The sequence below is a fragment of the Nicotiana tomentosiformis genome, chromosome 9 (assembly GCF_000390325.3).
Source record: "Nicotiana tomentosiformis chromosome 9, ASM39032v3, whole genome shotgun sequence".
Lineage (NCBI taxonomy): Eukaryota > Viridiplantae > Streptophyta > Magnoliopsida > Solanales > Solanaceae > Nicotiana > Nicotiana tomentosiformis.
In genome coordinates, this window is record NC_090820.1 from 108,017,817 (window position 1) to 108,037,272 (window position 19,456).

At 38.0% G+C, this 19,456-nt stretch overlaps 1 pseudogene; it reads left to right on the forward strand.

Annotated features, from left to right (window-relative positions):
• Window positions 1-2,255: 2,255 nt before the first annotated feature.
• On the forward strand, window positions 2,256-5,702 carry LOC104098346 (disease resistance RPP8-like protein 3; annotated as a pseudogene).
• The last annotated feature ends 13,754 nt before the right edge of the window (window positions 5,703-19,456 follow it).

Consider the following 19,456-nt stretch of genomic DNA (forward strand, 5'->3'; position numbering starts at 1 on the left):
ATTGTAGTTAAAAGAATGTCTTCTTTTCCCTTCATTTTATGTGTTTGATATTGACAATGTCTTATCGTTACGATGGACTACAATTTGTTTTGTTTTATAATTGATTGCAATATAGGAGATTGACAGAAGTAACTACAAAATCTAAGTAGCAAAGAACAGAGCATATTGCAATTAACAAGAGAAAACATTTTACAACAAGAGATTCATTCTCTACTAATAACGTGGGATGTCTGCTTAATTGATCGACTATTTTTTTTTACACACGAAACCTAAAAGGCTGAAAATCTAACGGAAATGTTATTCTTTCTTTTGGTTTGTTTTCTTTCAAGTGTCAACTCTAAATTCCTCTCTAAATTCCTTTACATTTCAATTCATCACCATGTTTTTTTAATATAATTTTTTTTTAGAAAAACAAAAGTTCTACTATCGAACGAAATAAATATATTAAAATACTTAAACGCATGTGTTAATATCATGTACACTATATATATATATATATATATATATATATATATATATATATATATATATATATATATATATATATATATTGCTAATGAGAAATGTAGTTCACCCAGAGGCGGACTTACATGGTCACTAGAGGGGTCACCGCAACCTATTAGGTTCGGCAAAAACTGTGTATGTATATTTGTTTATATATTAAGGACCCCTTAAATAAATTTGATGTGCCCCTCAAAGACAAAAGCTGAATTGCTGGGTTGGTTTGACATGCGGCTAGGACTGCTTATCGGGCGGATTGGGCTGTTAATTACTCTTAACGGTTTGGCTTAACGGTTATCGGCTTTTAAATGTATTAATCTGCTAGCCACCCGATAAGATATCGGGTGGATTGGTATCGGTTTAGCTCTTATCGGGTAGTTTATCGGCCTAATCCAATCTATATTGCGTGCATTAATTGTTTGCTAACCGCCTAGCATACAAATTCAGAATAGGAAATTACACATTGAGTCCAAACATACATGTTTGTTAACGCCTACATAAGAATGATGTAGTATGTCATGTGTTGTAGAGTGAAAAAAGTTGTGGCACATCACTGTTGTTCTTCTATTAAACATACACATCAGACATTAGTTTAAAAAAACAAAAGCAGAGGTGAACCATAGACAACAACTTAAACAATCTTGTTGTAGGGTGGGAGAATAAGCTAAGCTAAACCAAACCTGGGATCTTCTGATGCATAGTACGTAAGGGTTCTGATTATTTAGGAATTAGGCGTTAGAACATAGAGATAGAGTTATATATATATATATATATACATATATACATATATATGTATATATATTCTTAACGGGTTAACGAATTATCCGTTAAGAAAATTGAATAATCCGCCCCCAAACCGATAAGCCGTTAATAAAAAAATTTTAATCTATTCCCCGTCCGTTAAACCATTAACCGGATACCAATAAGTCATTAAGCTTCGATTTCGGTTCGATTTTCGATTTCGGTTTGGTTTTGAACACCCCTACATGCAGCATTTGTTCCTCCCTCTCAAGATGACCGGATTTGGTTCTCTTTTTTTATCTTTTCTGAGTTCAAAAATATTTTAGTACTAGTACATATACGAAACTTAGTTTAGCTTTCCCCCTTCAAATCTCTCTCTTAAAAGTCTTAAACCATGCTTCTCTCTAAGATTAGTTCTTTAGAGCTTATACATAAAATAGTCAAAAACATTTTTGAAAAACGTCTTTCTATACGTTGAAAAAGGTAATAGAGAGACATAAAAAGACTAAAGAAAATTGGGAGGGGAAAAAAATATTCCATTAGCAAAAAGTCAATTTCCCCCCAAAAAGAGTGATAGAAAAACTCCAAAATACTTATGCCTTCAAAAATCACCTGGGCAAAGTAGCATACCTCCGTCTATTTAGCGATGACGACTTAGAATCTGCTTGAACTGTTTAATGAATATTTAATCTTGATTTTATTTTAGTATAATATTTTATAGTTTAAAAGATCTTTTTTATCAACACTCATAATCATTAAATTTTTAAAGAGTTAGCATGATAAATTTTGTCGTTACTAGCTTATATATATGTTAAAGATAGCGCGGTGTCCCCGCTGTGCTCAAATACAGGGTCCACCTCTGAGTTCACCTTAGTTCTACTTCTAATACAAATATTTATATTTGTGATTTATCAAATATATAAATTAATTATAGTATATATAATTAAAATTTTAATCTATTCTATCTTAAATTAAATTTGTAATAATATAAATTTACTAATGTCGCGGGTTATATCACTAGTAATATATATTTTAGGCAGTTTATAGCAACTAGGCAGAGTACCTCAATCCATTGCTGCAGCCAAACCCCGAGAAAAAGTTCTTTAAACAGGCGAGTCTTTCTGAATCAACTCTTATCCCATATTTTTCAATTTTCTTTTGAGATATTGTGCGCGCGGTTGACTTCGTTGCAGACTGATCCGAGATTTAATTTTAGGAAGAAACAGAAGCTGATTTCTTAAGCGGGCGGAATATTTTTGAGGACCAGGGAATGGCGAAACTAGCCCTCGTCTTCGCGATCAAAAAGCTTAGACAGTTAACTTTGGCTGAAGAAACAGAAGTAATTGGGGCATACACAGCAATCAACAACTCAGTTAAATCTCTGGAGAATTTGCAGCGGATGCTAACAACAGATGGTCAGTTGCCCAGTGACCAAGCGAAGGAATTTGAAGAGCTCGTTTATCGCGTCGAAGATGTTGTCCAAACATATGGTGTAATGGCAAGATCCAGGTCGGCAGGTTCATCTGGAATGCTCTTGCCTTTCAAAATTCTCAATAGTGGTGGTGCCCAGAAGAAAGCCATGTCTGAGATCACGAGTTTGTGTGCCAAAATCAACCACTTTGCTTCGCCGGAAGTCGTGCAGCGGTTCGCTGGTTTTCATTTTAAAAGCAATAATAGCTGGTACAACAACTGTCAACAATGGAGGCAAAACTTTGCATACAAGCAAGACGACGAGACAGTTGGGCTGAAAAAAGAAAAAGGAGCCAATTTTACGAGCTCTGCTAGATAGATCAGAGGGTTACGAAAACAGGTTCGAAGTACTTCCCATATGGGGCCTTAGTGGCACAGGCAAGTCGGCTCTTGCTCATGCAATATGTAATGACACCAGCGTTGTTGACGAATTCAAAGAGCATCGCCTCAACATTTGTGTATCTGAAAACTTCATCCTCGAATACGCACTTCTACATGCTATGGAGTCATTTGTGGGTTCTGTAGAAGAGTATGCTGATACGCCAGCACAAGTTTTGACAGAACTTGTTCGCCAACAGCTGGAAAAATCGAGGAGCTTGATTGTTCTGGAAGACCTACGCTCAACTGAAGACTGGCAGACGCTGCGTGGGGCAGTGGGAGCTAAAGGTTGTAGAATACTGGTTACTACTCGAGCAAGAGAAGTAGCAAAAAGTATAAAACAGACACCTTATATACATGAAAAGAGGCCTTTATCAGAAAAAAACAGCTGGAAGTTACTTAAAAGGATAGTTTGGTTGGAGACAGAACCAGGTATATGATGTTACAATTGAAAGATATAAAAGCACGACAAGTAATTGAAAAACATTTTTTTTTTTTTGGGATAATTGCAAAAGAAGAAAAATAAATTAGATATGCGTTTATATTAACATATTAATTTTATAGAGTAGGGTAACTTTTATGGGAGAGTAAATGGTATCTGATAACATGTCTTTCTTTATCAGGAGCTGAAATGAAATCAGCAATGGAGAAAATGGGTAGGGAAATGGTAAAATTATGTGAAGGTTTACCAGGGGCAATTATAGCACTTGCAAAACTATTAGCAGGAAAGAGTGCAAGTGAATGGGAGATGGTACAGAAAAATGCCCGGCCATATCTTTCTCAAGTTATGGCTCCAAGTTATGCTGAGTTGTCAGATGATCTAAAACTATATTTTCTTTACTTGGGCCATTTTAGAGAAGATCCAGAAATAGATCCAGAGAAGTTGTGTCATTTATGGACAATTGAGGGATTGATTTCAAAAGGGGATTGTGGAAGCAAGAGGACACTGTTGGACTTAACACAAGAACATTTGATGGGTCTAGCACAGAAGAGTATGGTCAGTGTGAGACAGACAATAATAGAGCTCAAGTCTTGCCATCTAGTTGGACTAATGGGAGATATGTGCCTCTCAAAAGCGGAAGAGGGAGACATTTTGAAGGTCATGGATTTACAAATTGGAGATCTTACCCGGTAACCTTCTCTTTCTTTTAGTAATACACGCCGGCTTGTTATTTATCTAGGGAAGTATAATGCCCGTGTCACCCCTGAATTAGCTCGAAACCTTAGGAGTCTCCGAATCATCAAGGCACATGAGCATCAACAACTAGAAGAGTCTGTATGGCCATCCATAATGTCGGATATTAAGAAATTTAAGGCATTAAGGATTCTTGATTTCGACAGGATAGATTTTCGTAAGGGAAAAATCCCGGGAGGCATTTTTGCTTTACCATTCTTGAGGTATCTGAGTTTTGAAGGATGCATCCTAAAGGAGTTGTCGCCATATATTAGCAACTTGTCATACTTGGAAGTCCTTGATTTGAGAATCAAAGATACATGCAACATTATCATTCCAGATGTGTTGCGGAGAATGAGAAGGCTACAACATTTGTATCTTCCACGAGCATTCCAAGCGCAAAATGGGAAAAAACTTCGATGGGATGGATTAGCAGAGCTTCAGACACTAAAGAACTTCACCTCCAAATTGTGTGAAATCCAGGATCTCTTCAATTTGACAAAACTCCGGTACCTAGATGTAGAGGTTGAAGAAAGTCTTGAGGATCTTGAGTCGATAACCAACCATATGTCAAGTAGTACTGCTCCAGAAAAATGGCTACATTCATCCATTGAAATAAAGAACTTTGACTGTTACACAGAAGCAAGGCACAATGTATTCCAGAAATTATTGACGTGCCGAGGAGGTCCACCAAAATTTTCCTTCGAAGGTTACATTGACCAGCTTCCCCCACACAATATGATCTCACAAAGATTCACAGAGATGGTTCTTAGTAGTACTCAACTAAAGGAAGATCCCATGCCAATATTAGAGAATCTTCGTAATCTAAGGCGTCTAGTACTCCGCGATGATGCTTTCCTTGGGACAAAGATGGTCTGTTCTGCTTCAGGTTTTCCCCAACTCAAACAATTACAACTCTCAAGCTTATTCTTCTTAAATGAATGGATGGCACAAAATTCAGCCACGCCCATGCTCTCTCATCTCATAATCGATAACTGCGGAAAACTGAAAAAGCTCCCAGATCGTTTAAAAGATCTTGCTTTATCTTCAAGAATTCAAGACGAGAAAGATGCCCAAACCATTTGTAGAAAGGCTTCGTGAGAGTCACATGGGCGGAGCTAGAGCGCCGAGAGCGGGTTCGGTCGAACCCAATAGCTTTGGTTCGAACCTTGTATTTGTCTCAAAATTTTTATAATATGTATAAATTATTAATTTAGAACCCACTAATTTAAGACGATTAAAATCTCGAACCCATAAGTTTGAAATTCTGGCTCCGCCTTTGGTGAGATACTTGAAGATCGATTATGAGCTTTTCTAGGTCATTGCAACTTGTATGTCAATACGTCGTTCTTCATTGTACCCATCTTAGTTCTTTGCGATGAATTGTAACATCAGAATCCTTAACTTCAAATTGAAGAAGTCAAAATTTTATACATTACATCCACTTCTCCCTTTTGCTATCTTTCTAAATTTTGTTTTATTTCTCATTCTTTGTTTGCACTACTTCCTCAGTTTTAATTTATATGAATTTATTTTATTTTTAATTAGTTTAGCTTCAAAGAGAATGAAGGAAAGGACTTTCGCTAGTTTCTTGAGTGAGAAATCGACGTTGGCGAAGAAGGAAGTTGAATTCAAGTTTGGAGCATATGGCATAAGCCAAAGATTCCGAGATGACTCTAAAAACCAACAAGATAATTCTCGTTAAACCGGGCATTCCTCAGAGCAAGGAAAGATACTCTTGTTAAATTTGAACGCAATTTAATTTAACCTTTTTACTTTAACATTAGTGACAAGTGTTTAATTATGTGCATAAATGTTTTGAAAATATAAGATTACAAATTTCAAAAGTCTTATTCCGATACAAATATTGTGATAGACATGTTTAAAATCATAAATAAGTCTTTAATTCTTTTTTAAAAATCGTGTCTAGTCAAATATGATATTTTTATACTTCAATACCACAAAAAGGGGAGGGGGTGATTTGTGTGATGTCCAATTTTTCGTGTGCACGAATTATAGAATTACCTGGTTCTTCTACGAGTTCCTTACACTATAGTTGCGGAATAATAAATGCAGAAGGTAAAGAACACAAGTATATTTACGTGAAAAATACACGGCTCAAAAGGTGAAAAAATCACGACCTTCTTCCCAGTAGCATTTTTTTCAACATTTTACTAAATCACTTCAAGTTAACTCTAACTTGAAAAATACAACTCAAATTAAATTACCTAGTGCAAATGATTCTAGAGAAAGCTGAAAGGTACAACTCAAAAGCCTTACTATAATTGAACTAGAATAAAAGACAGACACTTGGAACTGATTAGTTTATCTGATTCATGTAGTTTCAGGCTCGCACACTTGAAACCCACAAGAATTGCGTGCAAAATGCCTAGTCATTTTGCTCTCAATTCTTGCTTAACTTCAATGTTTATCTGTCACCTGTAAAAGAGAACACAAATGATATATATAGAGTTAGTATAATAAGAACTAACTAGAGTTCTAATGCTTTACTCTTCCTTGGTAAAAAGGTTCTAGTTATCTTCAACTTCTAACGCATCCCTTATCTAGGATAGAGTTCTCTTCAAGTAAGGAGTTCTGCTCTTTATCAATTATGCAACATTTTCGTTCAGGATATATCAGATATAGCTACTTATGCTTATCCCCTTCACATGCATGCCTTGTGCTTGAATCTACCTGTGCCTTGTATACAATGCGTATGGACCTGGTTCATGCATGTGTTCCTTTGTCAATCATCAAAACAAAACTTACTCAAGCCAACAATTTTCTCCTTTTTGATGATAACAAACTCTGTGCTTCTCATAAATATGAAACCTATTTCAACTCAGCTCAACAGCAACACAATGTTAACACTTTCCATTTTAAAGTCACAAATCATCAAGGACCAAGTTCATTAGGTTATAAACATCACAGTCCAAAGCAAAATCATAACCTCAGCTAAGGCCTTTTCAAGGTTAGCCTCACTCTGCTTCCTCTGACTTCTTGTAGCTCTTCCTCTTGGGAGAGGAGTCTCTACAGGAATAGAAGAGGCATCCTTTCTCTTCTTACCTTCCATAACAGTACCAGATATTTAACTCCTGGACTCTTTTTCTTCATGGATTGTAGCTATCAGACACCTTTTTTAGAAGGTCATGAAGGGCTTCCTTCTCAGATGGAACAGGTTCTTGGAACCCTTTCCTCAGCCTAACCACCCCCTCCGCTGCACTTGCATCTCTATACCCACTTCCTCCTTCTTCTCTTAAACTTTCTCCTTCCTTAACAGCCTCCTCACTCCATATCACAATTGCCCCTGTTTCTTCAGTCAAACCAATAGGAGTGGGTGAAGATTCAACCATTCTTTCTCCTCCCTTTCCCCTCACATCTCCTGTTACACCATCACTCACTTTTTATTTTTCCTTTTTATTTTTATCACCTATTTCAGTAGACTCAGGCTCTACCACAACTATAGTACCAACAAGAACAAATCTTTTCTCCAGATTTTCAGCCACATAAGAAACGTCATCAGAAAAAAAAGATTTAGCCCATAAGTTACCTGTTCTGTTTCAGATGAAACATGGTTTTCCCCCTAAGTTGTATACTTGAAGGACTCATATGATTTTTGGGGTTCCTCTGCTTGTCTTGCTTTTAATTTCTCATTTAGTTTCTTGACTTGTTCACTGTCAGTGACTAAATTATGAGCAAGCATCTTAACATGCCCTTTCTTGGGAGTAGGGGTGGTTTAAGGTGTGGGTGATGGTTCTTTGGGTGGTGAAGAGGGTTTTCAGTCATCTTGTGATTTTTAGATGGGTTGTCCATTAGATGAGAGTAGAATAGATAAGAGAAGGTTGAGAGAATTTAGAGTCTTGATTTTTCAAAGATTAGTAGTGAAGAAACGGTTAAGGTATAATCTATTTAAAGAGGGAAGAGATAGAGTGTTTAACGACTACTTTAGAAGTCTAATCAACTTAGGAGTGTCAGTTTGAAGAGACGTTGGACTCTTCCCAAAATATTTAGGCAATTATGGTGCGTGGGTTTTGTTTGGTAAAACCGGTTCATTAGTAACAGATTGGTTCAAAAAGAGGTTGGGATTAAGTAGGACTCTTTCAGATCATGATCCAAATATAATTATTCCAAAATATGCGGGCTGGAGAATACATATTGTATAATTTTGATGAACCAGGTTATTCACTGAAAGTTCTCTTGTGTAAGAGTGAATTTTCTAAGAAAATAAGGGTAATATCATTAGAGATCAGTGAGACATTTTAGCACATGGAACAAGAGTATACTAATGAAAGTATGAGACTAATCAATATCTACTCTAATTATTTACAAAATTCACAAATTATCTAGCCAATTATTGAGTTAGAACTGGTTTCTTTTAGGTGATCTTTATCATCACTAATTCTAGCATGTTCTTTTCAAAGTGATCTTTACTTAGAGCTTTTGTGAAGATGTCATCTATTTCCTTGTAAGTAGTATAAAATTCCACAGTGATCAAACATTTCTCATAGTTGTCCCTCAAAAAGTGATGCCTAATATCTATGTGCTTAGTTCTTTTGTGATGAACCGAGTTCTTGGTCATACTAATTGCACTAGTATTGTCACAAAAGAAAGGGATACAACCTACATCAATTTTAAATTCCATTATTTTCTGTTTAATCCACAACAATTGAGCACAACACGAGGCAGCAGTCACAAACTCAGCTTCAGCAGTAGACAATGCCACAACATTTTGTTTTTTGGTGGCCCAATATACAAGACATGAGCCAAGAAAGTGTGCCATACCTGAAGTGCTCATTCTATCCACAAGAAAACCTGCATAATCAGCATCAACATATCCCACTAAGTTGACAACCGTCAAGTGAGACTCCTTTGGATTTGCCTAGAATCTAGCACAAAGGCCTATACTAAAAACAATATCAGGTCTACCAGCAGTGAGATATAACAAAGAGTCAATCATTCCCCTATACATCTTCTGATCAACATATGAACCAGGTTCATCCAAATTCAATTTTGTGGTTGTTGCTATATGAGTGACAATTTCTTTGGAATCTTCCATTTTAACTTTTTCGGCAACTCTTTCACATACCTTTGCTTATGGATCATAGTTCCATTTGAATTTTACTTAATTTGTAAGCCTAAAAAGAAATTAAGCTCACCCATCATACTCATTTCAAATTCACTCCCCATTAGCTTGGCAAATTCTTTACTTAACCTATCTGTAGTTGCTCCAAAAATTATATCATCAACATATATCTGAAATACCAAGAGAACTTTACCTTTTTTCTTTCAAGAACAATGTATTGTCAATTTTACTTCTCTTGTAGCTATGATCAAGCAAGAATTTAGACAATCTTTCATACCATGCTCTTGGAGCCTGCTTAAGCCCATAAAATGCCTTGTCAAGCTTGTACACATGATCAGGACATTTCTTGCTCTCAAAGCCAGAAGGTTTCTTGACAAACACTTCTTCCTTTAGATAGTCATTGAGGAAGGCACCCTTGACATCCATTTGATGGAGAGTGAATTCCATGTAAGAAACAAAGGCTATAAGGAGGTCTAATTTCTTCCAATCTTGCAATTAAAGCAAAGAGTCTCATCATAGTCTATGCCCTCCTCTTGACTATATCCTTGAACCATCAATCTTGCCTTGTTCCTTGTAACTGTTCCATCTTCATCAAGTTTGTTTCTGAAGACCCATTTAGTGCCAACCACTATTCTATCCTTAAGTCTTGGTACCAGATGCCAAACTTAACTTCTCTCAAATTGGTTGAGTGTATCCTGCATTGCATTCACCCAGTCTATATCCTACAAAGCCTCAGAAATATTTTTAGGTTCAATAAGAGTTAAAAAGGCATCAAAAGCACAAAGGTTCTTTCAAGAAGATCTAGTTTTAATTTCAGAGGTTGGATCAGTGATTATGTTCCCAATGGGATGAGAAATTTGATACTTGTAAGGTTTCACCACCAACTGGTTTTCTATAGATGTTCCTTCAATGTTTTGTGGCTAAGGAATAGGTTTATGGATAAGTTAGCTCAAGATTTGAGGATCAGTTCCTCTCTGTTCAGTTCCCCCTGTCAGGTTGCCCTTGGTGGAAGGACATGTTCCTTCCTCTGGTGTAGCTTCAGGCTGGACTGTTACTTCATTTAAGTTTCTTACCAGCCCAATTTTTTCATCATCTGGTTCCTGCCTCTTAGAAAGAATGTTAGTTTCATAAAAAAAACATGTACACTTTCTTCGACACACATAGTTCTTTTGTTTAAATCTTATAAGTTTTACTATGTGAAGAATATCCCAAGAATGATCCTTCATCACTTCTGGGATCAAACTTACCTTGGGAGTTTTTTACATTATTGTGCACAAAGCACTTACATCCAAATGCCCTAAGGTGGGATATTTTTGGCTTTCTCCATTTAAGTAACTCATAGGGAGTTTTCTTAACAAGAGGCTAGCCATGCACCTATTTATTAGCAAGTAGCATAGTCCTAGCCATTTCCTCCAATGTCCTATTCTTTATTTCAACTATTCTATTTTGTTGTGGACTTCTAGGTGCAGATAAATTATGATCTATGCTATGCTTATCATAAAATTCAGAAAATTTAGCATTCTCAAATTCAGTACCATGATCAGACCTAATTGACGCAAGTTGATTACCTAGTTGTTTATGAGTTATTCTAACAAATGAAGTGAACATGTCAAATGCTTCATATTTATATGTTAAAAACAGTGTCCAAGTAAACCTAGAGTAATCATCAACAAGCACCATAACATAATTGTTCATTGTCCTCATTGGTCCATACAGATCCATATGGACCAGTTCCATCGTCCCGGTAGTACTTACTAATTTCTTGCTTTTAAAATAGGATCTTACCTGCTTCCCCCTTGCACAAGCTTCACAAACTTTAACTTCATTGAACTTAATGTTAGACAGCCCTATCACCAAGTCCTTGGAGACTAGTTTGTTGAGTTGGCTTAGACTTGCATGTCCAAGTCTCTTGTGCCAAAGAGGGGATCATTGTCCAACACACTTAAGCAAGTGAGTTCATTATCTGAAAGTGTGAGATACACCACATATATGTTATTCACGTTTTTTCCTGCAAAACTATCTTGTCAGTGGTAATATTCATCACAAAGTATTTTGTAGAGGTGAAGGCTACCATGTTACCTCTATCACACAATTGTGATACACTTATTAGACTGTACTTCAGTCCATCTATCAAGTAGACATTCTCAATAGAGTGAGAATCTTACTTACCTGCCTTTCCAACTCTAATGATCTCACATTTCTTTCCATTTCCAAAGGAGACATTACCTCCTTTAAGGTCCTCAAGTGAAAGGAACTGGTTCTTGCTTCCTATCATGTGCTTTGATCAGCCACTATCCATGTACCATATTTGGCTTCTCCCCTTCACTTGAACTTGCAAAAGGAAATCAGGGGTTAGTCTAAAGAACCCAGACTAGTTTGGGTCCCTTTATATAGGTAAAAGGATAAATCAAATTCTTTTTAGCCCAACTTGGCAACCTATTTTTCCCTAGAACAAACTTTTTGTTCTTTTGTTCTGACTTTTCTTTTGTAGTGCAATCACTCTTATAGTGACGAGTGTTACCACAATGGGTGCAAATTTTATTCTTAGGGAGTGTGACGTACTTTCTTTTGGGATTCCACTTAGGTGCAGAGTTTCCAAAACTAAGTCCTATCCAATTGCTACTATGATGTTCTTGTAGCCATGAAAGTGCAATAGAGGACCTATTCCATTTACAAGTTCTATCTAGCTCATGCTTAACCTTGTTCAGATCCTCTTTTAAGACTCTTACCTGTTCATCCCTTTTATATAACGCATCTTTCATTTTACCTAAATTCTCTTCTAGAGTGAGTTGTCTGTCATCAACTATCTTTTTACATGTTCCTAACTTCAATTTTAGATTTTCAAGTCTAAGTTCTAGGACAATAGTATCAAGTGCATGAACCAGGTTCTTTAACACAGTATTTTCACTTTCAGTTTCACAAGCCCTAAATTCCAGGTTTTTGCATTTAGCCTTCAAAATGACACATTCTTTTGACAGATGTTCCTTTTCATTATTCACCTCTTCAGACTCATCAATCAGCTCTAGTAGTAATTCAGATAATATTTTTAGACAAAAATTTGATCTTGTCTTTGAGATGAAAAACACTTACCTTGGTTTCTTCATCAGATTCTCCAATAGCCATTAGTGCTCGTTCATCATCATCGGAGCTTTCATCTGAGCTTTCTCCCCAAGTAGCAATCATTGTTGTCACGACTCTAATGTCCCATCATAAGATATTGTGATGGTACCTAGTCTCTAAGGCTAGGTAAGCCTAGCATACATGCAGAATTTAACTGAAATAGTAATAAAACTTTCAATTTAACCAATAGCTATCATAAAAAAAGGACTCCGCAACTCAACTGAACATAACTCCCAAAATTAAGTGATACCGAGTCAAAAGCTCTACATGAGTATTCTGAACATCCCTATACAAAAATATCTAATAAAAGGAGAATGAAATAGAACTAGATAGAGGGTGACTCTGAGGCGTGCGGACGTCGACATGTATACCTTGAAGTCTCCGATTCAAGCTCGACTCACTGGTGCCTAGGCCGGTATGAAGTACATGAATCTGCACAAAAGGATGTGCAGAAGCGTAGCATAAGTACACCATAACGATACCCAGTAAGTATCAAGCCTAACATCGGTAGAGTAGTAATGAGGTTGGGTCAAGATACCTACTGGAATAAATAAAGAAACTAAGTAGGTAAAGTATAGTATGATAATGAAAACAAGGGAAGTGATACAAGGAAGAGATATAACAAGAATAGCTACATTGACACCAAGGAAATTAAGACATCACGAAAGAAAAACATAATAAGAATGCCAAGGAAATGATGCAACCAAAATACAAGTGATTAAATAAAAGGTATCAACAAGAATCACTATCGAGGTACCGCCTCGTAGTCTCATTTCACAAATCTAATCACAATCTTTCCTTATATCACTGCAGGAGCCTTACATTTTGTTTGAAAAATCATTTTCCCAAAATAGCTACCCGCGTTTTAGCCCACCTTATCATACCGCGTGACTTCAAGTAGCTCACATATTAGCAACACGCGTATCAATCTCACCTTATCTCGTCGCATGCGTATCAACCCTTATCCTTATACCACCGCATGCGTATCAATATCACAACATATCACAAATCGTACCTCAAGTGCCCAATACCACAACTTGTAAAAGAAGTCAACAATAATAGTGTTTTCACAATAAATAGCCCATGGCTCAACCACAACAAGAACAAGAGTCTCTACTATAGCAACCGAAAGTGAATAACTAGATAAGAATGGTATTTCAACAAATTTACAACATTGCCTCGAAGTGAATCGCAACCTTTATACTTCAACTCTATAATTCAGCAATAAGATATTCCAAGAAATAATAACTTCAAGTAAAGAAACTCAATAGTTAAATAACGAATAAGGAATTGCAAGAACAATACTTCAACTAAGCATGTAAAGGCAAGTAGCAAGTAAGATATAAGACAAGTATTAACAATGTCAATTAAAGCATGTGAAGATAGACTAATGATGATGAATATAACATGTTATGGAAACTCAATTAAAGGCATGAAAAGAATCTACATAGCTAAAATCGGTCAATTACCATATATAGCCTGTGTACACACTCGTCACCTTACGTACAAGACTTCCACATACCATAATTAATACAAAACAATACCAATCCTAAGAGGTAATTCCCCCACACAAACTTAAGCAAGACACTTACCTCAAAACATGCTAACTCAATCAACTAGTAATCCCTTTCCGCAATTATCCAACTCCAAATAGCCCGAATCTAGCCAAAATAACTTCATTCCATAAATACAAACCATAGAAAGCTATTCCAAAAAATAAAGTTGCAATCTTTAAAGAGAAACAAAAAGTCAACTCAAAAAGTCAACCCTAGGCTTAAATCTCAGAACCTAACCAAAATTATAAAATCTAAATATCCATTCGATAACGAGTCCAACCATACTAAAATTACTCAAATCTGACCTCAAATCGCCTTTCAAATCCTCAAACAATAGTTTATGAAGTTTCACATATTTTCCCCAAATTTTCCAACTCAAATCACTAATTAAATGACAAAAATAATGATGGATTCATGTATAATAGCCAAATCCGAGTTAGAATCACTTACCTCGATGATTTTCTTGATAATCCCTCGAAACATTGCCACAAACCGAGCTCTCTAGGCCAAAAGATGAAAAATGAGATAAAACCCTCGTTTTGGAAATCTAACATTGATGCCCAATTATCCTCTTTTGTAATCACTGACAAACACTCGTTATCACGGAGAAAAAATCTCCCCAGCTCATAAAACCTTCTTTTCGATCGCGTGAAGCCAGTCGCGAACGCGATGACAAGCTTCCTTAACTTACGCGATCTCATCCAAGGCCATGTGAACGCGAAGAGCACCGTGTGCCTCAGCCCTAACCTCACTTTCCTTATATGGGAACGCGGTCTATCTCACACGTTTGCGATTGACAGTCTCCTCAAACACTATGATCGTAACCGTTTGAGTATTATAGCCATGTTCCCCCATTTACTGCTTATTCTATGTTCAATTGTTGTTATGTAACTTGCCAGGGTAGTTGGTTTGATTCCGGAAACTTTTTGGAATGAGTTGAGATAGTCTCAAGGTTGTAAGCTTAAGTTGAAAAGGCTGACCGGATGTTGACTTATATGTAAATGACCCCAGAAAAGAGTTTTGATGATTCCAATAGCTTTGTATGATGATTTTGGACTTACGAGTGTGTCAGAATATTTATTTGGAAGTCCGTAGTTGAATTTCGCTTGAAACGACGAAAGTTGAAAATTTAGAAGTTTAACCGAGAGTTGACTTTGTGGTTATCAGGCTAGAATTTTAGTTTCGAAAATTTTAATAGATTTGTTATGTCATTTATGACTTGTGTGCAAAATTTGAGGTCAATCGGACTGGATTTGATAAGTTTCGGCATCGAATGTAGAAGTTGGAATTTCTTAGTTTTTGAATGTTTGAATTGGAGTGTGATTCGTGGTTTTAGCATTGTTTGACATGATTTGAGGCCTCGACTAAGTATGTAGGATATTTTAGGACTTGTTGGTATATTTGGTTGAGGTCCCGGGGGCCTCAGGTGGATTTCGGATGTTTATCGGATTTAAAATGTGACTTGGATGAATCCTGGAATTTTTCCAGTTCTGGTACAATCGCACCTTCGATGGAATTGGTCACAGGTACGTGACCGTAGAAGCGAAAATATGGTCGCGGGTGCGGGTCGGGCAGAGTGAGGCAGTGGTCGCAGGTGCAGACAAGTGGTCCGCAGAAGCTGAGTCACACCTGCGAAGGAACGATCACAGAAGCGGAAAATGGTGAGGGGCTGGGGAAACACAGGTGCAGAGGAAATCCCGTAGATGCGGAGTCGCACATGTGCGTGGATCATTGCAGAAGTGAAGGTTGTGTCCCTCATGGTCATCATAGAAACGCACATTGTGTCGCGCCTGCGGAATCGTAGGTGCGAACACCCCTGGACAAAATATATTCGAAGGGGTTGTAGGATTTTTGCATTTTTGGACTTTAGAAGCTCGGTTGGGATGATTTTTCAGAGAGGATTCACGAGAATTCTTGAGGTAAGTCACTTGTGACCATTAATAATATTGAATTTTCGTTGAATATTCTGACTAGTTTACGTGATTTTAAGGTGTAAATTAGGAATTTTGGACTAGGGATTTGAAAATAAGATTATACGATTTGGAGGTCGAGTTGATGTCGGAATTTGGTAAATTCTGTATGGTTGGACTTATGGTTGAATGAAAGTTCATATTTTGTAACTTTTTGGGTTCCGAGATGTAGGCCCCACTATTGACCTTTGAGTTGACTTTTCGGATATTAATTAAGAAATTTAGCATTTTCATATGGAGTTGATTCCTATACCTTGTGTTGATTGTATCGAATTATTTGTGACTAGATTCGAGGCATTCAGAGACCAATTCGTGAGGCAAAGGCTTATTGGAATAGAGAATTGCACGGTTTGAGGTAAGTAACACTTTTAAACTTGGTTCTAAGGGTATGAATACCTGATTATATGTATTATATAATTGGTTTTGAGGTGACGCACATGCTAGGTGACGGACTCGTGGGCGTGCATAGTAGAAATTCTGATTCAATCTATTCCGTGGAGCTGTGTATTCAAATAAATTATTTATTTCCATGTGTATTCCACGTGTTAGCGAAATTTAGCTGTGACTCATGATAGAAATCATGCTTAGGCATATGCTGGTATTATAGGGACCCGCCGAGGTTATTTATGCTATTGAGTTATTTGCTTAAATTGAAATTACATATTCATTCATTTGCATATTATATCTCAGTCTCCGTTATCATTTATTGTCACATCATGTTATCCATTGTTTGGACTAATTGGCATGAGATTTGCGAGCCCGAGAGACTAGAGAGATCGATGACTGAGTGAGGACGAAGGCTTGATTGTGATTGATGATTATGGGATCGGGCTGCATGTCGCAGAGGCCATATTGGCTTTATATATATTATTATTATTATTATTATATAGATCTGGCTGCACGCTGTAGCAGGCCTTATAGGCTTTATTATTATGGGATCGGACTGCATACCGCAACATGCCAGATTTTCTTTATATTATAGAGATTGGGCTGGATCTTCCCTTTCGGAGTTTGAAAACCCACAGTGAGCGCAGTTGTTATTGATTCATGCCAGGATTTGGCTTATTATTTACATTTGGGCTGGATCTGCCCTGGGATGGATTTCCATGTACAGTGCTTGAGTGATTGAGTGTGATGAATGAGAATTGAGACAGTCAGGTTTAGTACTCCGAGAGTATGAGTACGCGAGGCCTTCATTGTATTGCATCACATAAGACATGCACATTGGCATATAGATATAGAGATGCCATACCTCTCATATTGTTCAGACTTGGTCTATTTTTCCTGTTTGAGTTTTTATTGTTAAACATGAAAGCATGTCTACATTTCTATACTATTAATTTTATATTGGGACTGTAAATGTTAAGCTCGTCCCTACATTCAGCCCAGAGGTTGGACTGGTTACTTATTGAGTTAGTTGTACTCATACTACACTCTGCACTTCGTGTGCAGATCCAGGTACTTCGGGGCACGGTGGTTGCTAATTTCGGAGTTTTATCAGTTCCGAGATTCTCGAGGTAGTTGCTTTGGCGTCCGCAGACCTTGACTCTCCTTCCTTTTAGTTATGTGTACTGTTCTATATTTTTAGACAGTGGTTTTATCAGCCAGACTATAATCTCATTTAGATGCTCATGTACTCAATAACACCGAATTTTTGGGAACGTTGTATTTAGTCGCGGTTTGTTCTACCAGTAACTATGGTATTTTACTCTTAAATTTATTTATTATGTTTTTCAAAAGTAAAGAATTTTGTGATTTATTGTGGTTTTCGGCTTGCCTAGTATTGAGATAGGCGCCATCACGACATGTGAGATTTTGGGTCGTGATAAGTTGTTATCAGATCTAGGTTACATAGGTCTCACGAGTCATAAGCAGGGTTAGTAGAGTCTTGCGGATCGGTAAGGAAATATCTGTACTTATCTTCGAGAAGATGCCGATTCCTTAGGAAACTTTCACTTTCTTGTATTCTTGTCATGCGAATTCGTTGATTCCTGAAACTAAAATTTTGTTATTCTATTCTCTCAAAGATGGTGAGGACACGTGCTACCGGATTGGATGGACAGCTACCAGTACCTCTAGATAGGGCCACGAGAGGTCGGGGTCATTGTAGAGGCCGAGGTGCAGCTAGTGCAATAGCTAGAGGAACACTTGTAGACCCACCAGTTGCTCCAGCTCAGGACCAAATTCCAGATGTAGTTGATCCGGTGGGACCATCTTAGGAACCAACTGTGCTTATCGTGATTCCAGACCTTCAGGAGACTTTTGCCCAGATATTGATTAGTTGCACTAGCCTTGCTCAGGCGGTTTCAGCTCAGGCCGCACCAACCACTTCTCAGGTCGGGGGAAGTACTCACACTCCCTTCGCCTGGATTCCAGAGGAGGTAGTGCAGAGACTTCATATATCGGGGGTACTACGAGTCCAGCCGGTTGCAGTTATTCAGGCCCAGGTGGGTCCTATTATGAGTGATGAGGAGTAAAAGAGACTAGATAGGTTTGAGAGGCTCAAGCCTCCATCATTAAGTGGGGCTGAGTCGGAGGATGATCAGGACTTCTTCGATAGATGCCAGCGGATTCTTCACACGGTAGGTATTCTGGAGACTAGTGGGGTCTCATTTACTACTTTTCAGCTGATGGGAACAGCCTTCAGATAGTAGGAGGCCTATGATAGGAGCAGACCAGTCGGTGCTGCACCACTTTCATGGCATGAATTCTCTGTTCTCTTCTTGGAGAAGTTTATGCCACAGACCCGCAGGGAGGAGCTGCGCAGGCAGTTCGAGCAGCTACGTCAGGAGTGCATGTTGTGAATAAGCATGAGATGAGGTTTTTAGAGTTGGATTGTCACGCAGTTTGGTTGGTTCCCACAGAGTGGGAGAGGATTAGGAGGTTCATTGATGGCCTCAACTATCAGTTGCGTTTTGTTATGATTTTGGAGAATGTAGCAGGTGCTAGGTTCGACGAAGTGGCTGATATTGGTTGGCAGCTAAAGATGGCCCGTAGTTAGGAGAGCGAGGAAAGGGAGGCCAAGAGGCCTCGTGGTTCGGGTGGTTCCAGCAGTGTTCCTTCTGGGGGGCAGTCCTATAATAGCAGGGGTCGTCCTTATAGCCCCACGCAGATGGCTCGTCAGGGTCATCGTAAGGCATCAGCTAGCCATGGTCCATATAGTGATCGTCTGGGTCACTCATCTCTTAGTGCACTTCCAGCTCAAAGTTCATCTCGTACACCTTCAATTCAGGGTTCATGTGCACCAGGTTCCTCTAGTAGATATCCTGGCTCTCGGGGTCCATCTCAACACTTACCGCCATTTTTTGAGAGGGATTGTTTTGAGAGTGGAGAGTTGGGTCATGCGAGGAAGTATTGTTCCCGCCTTATGCGAGCTCCAGCTCAGCAAGGGAGTCAGGCTACTACTCTCGCACCAGTTACTATGTCACCCGCCCAGCCAGCTCGAGGCAGGGCTCAGGCAGCC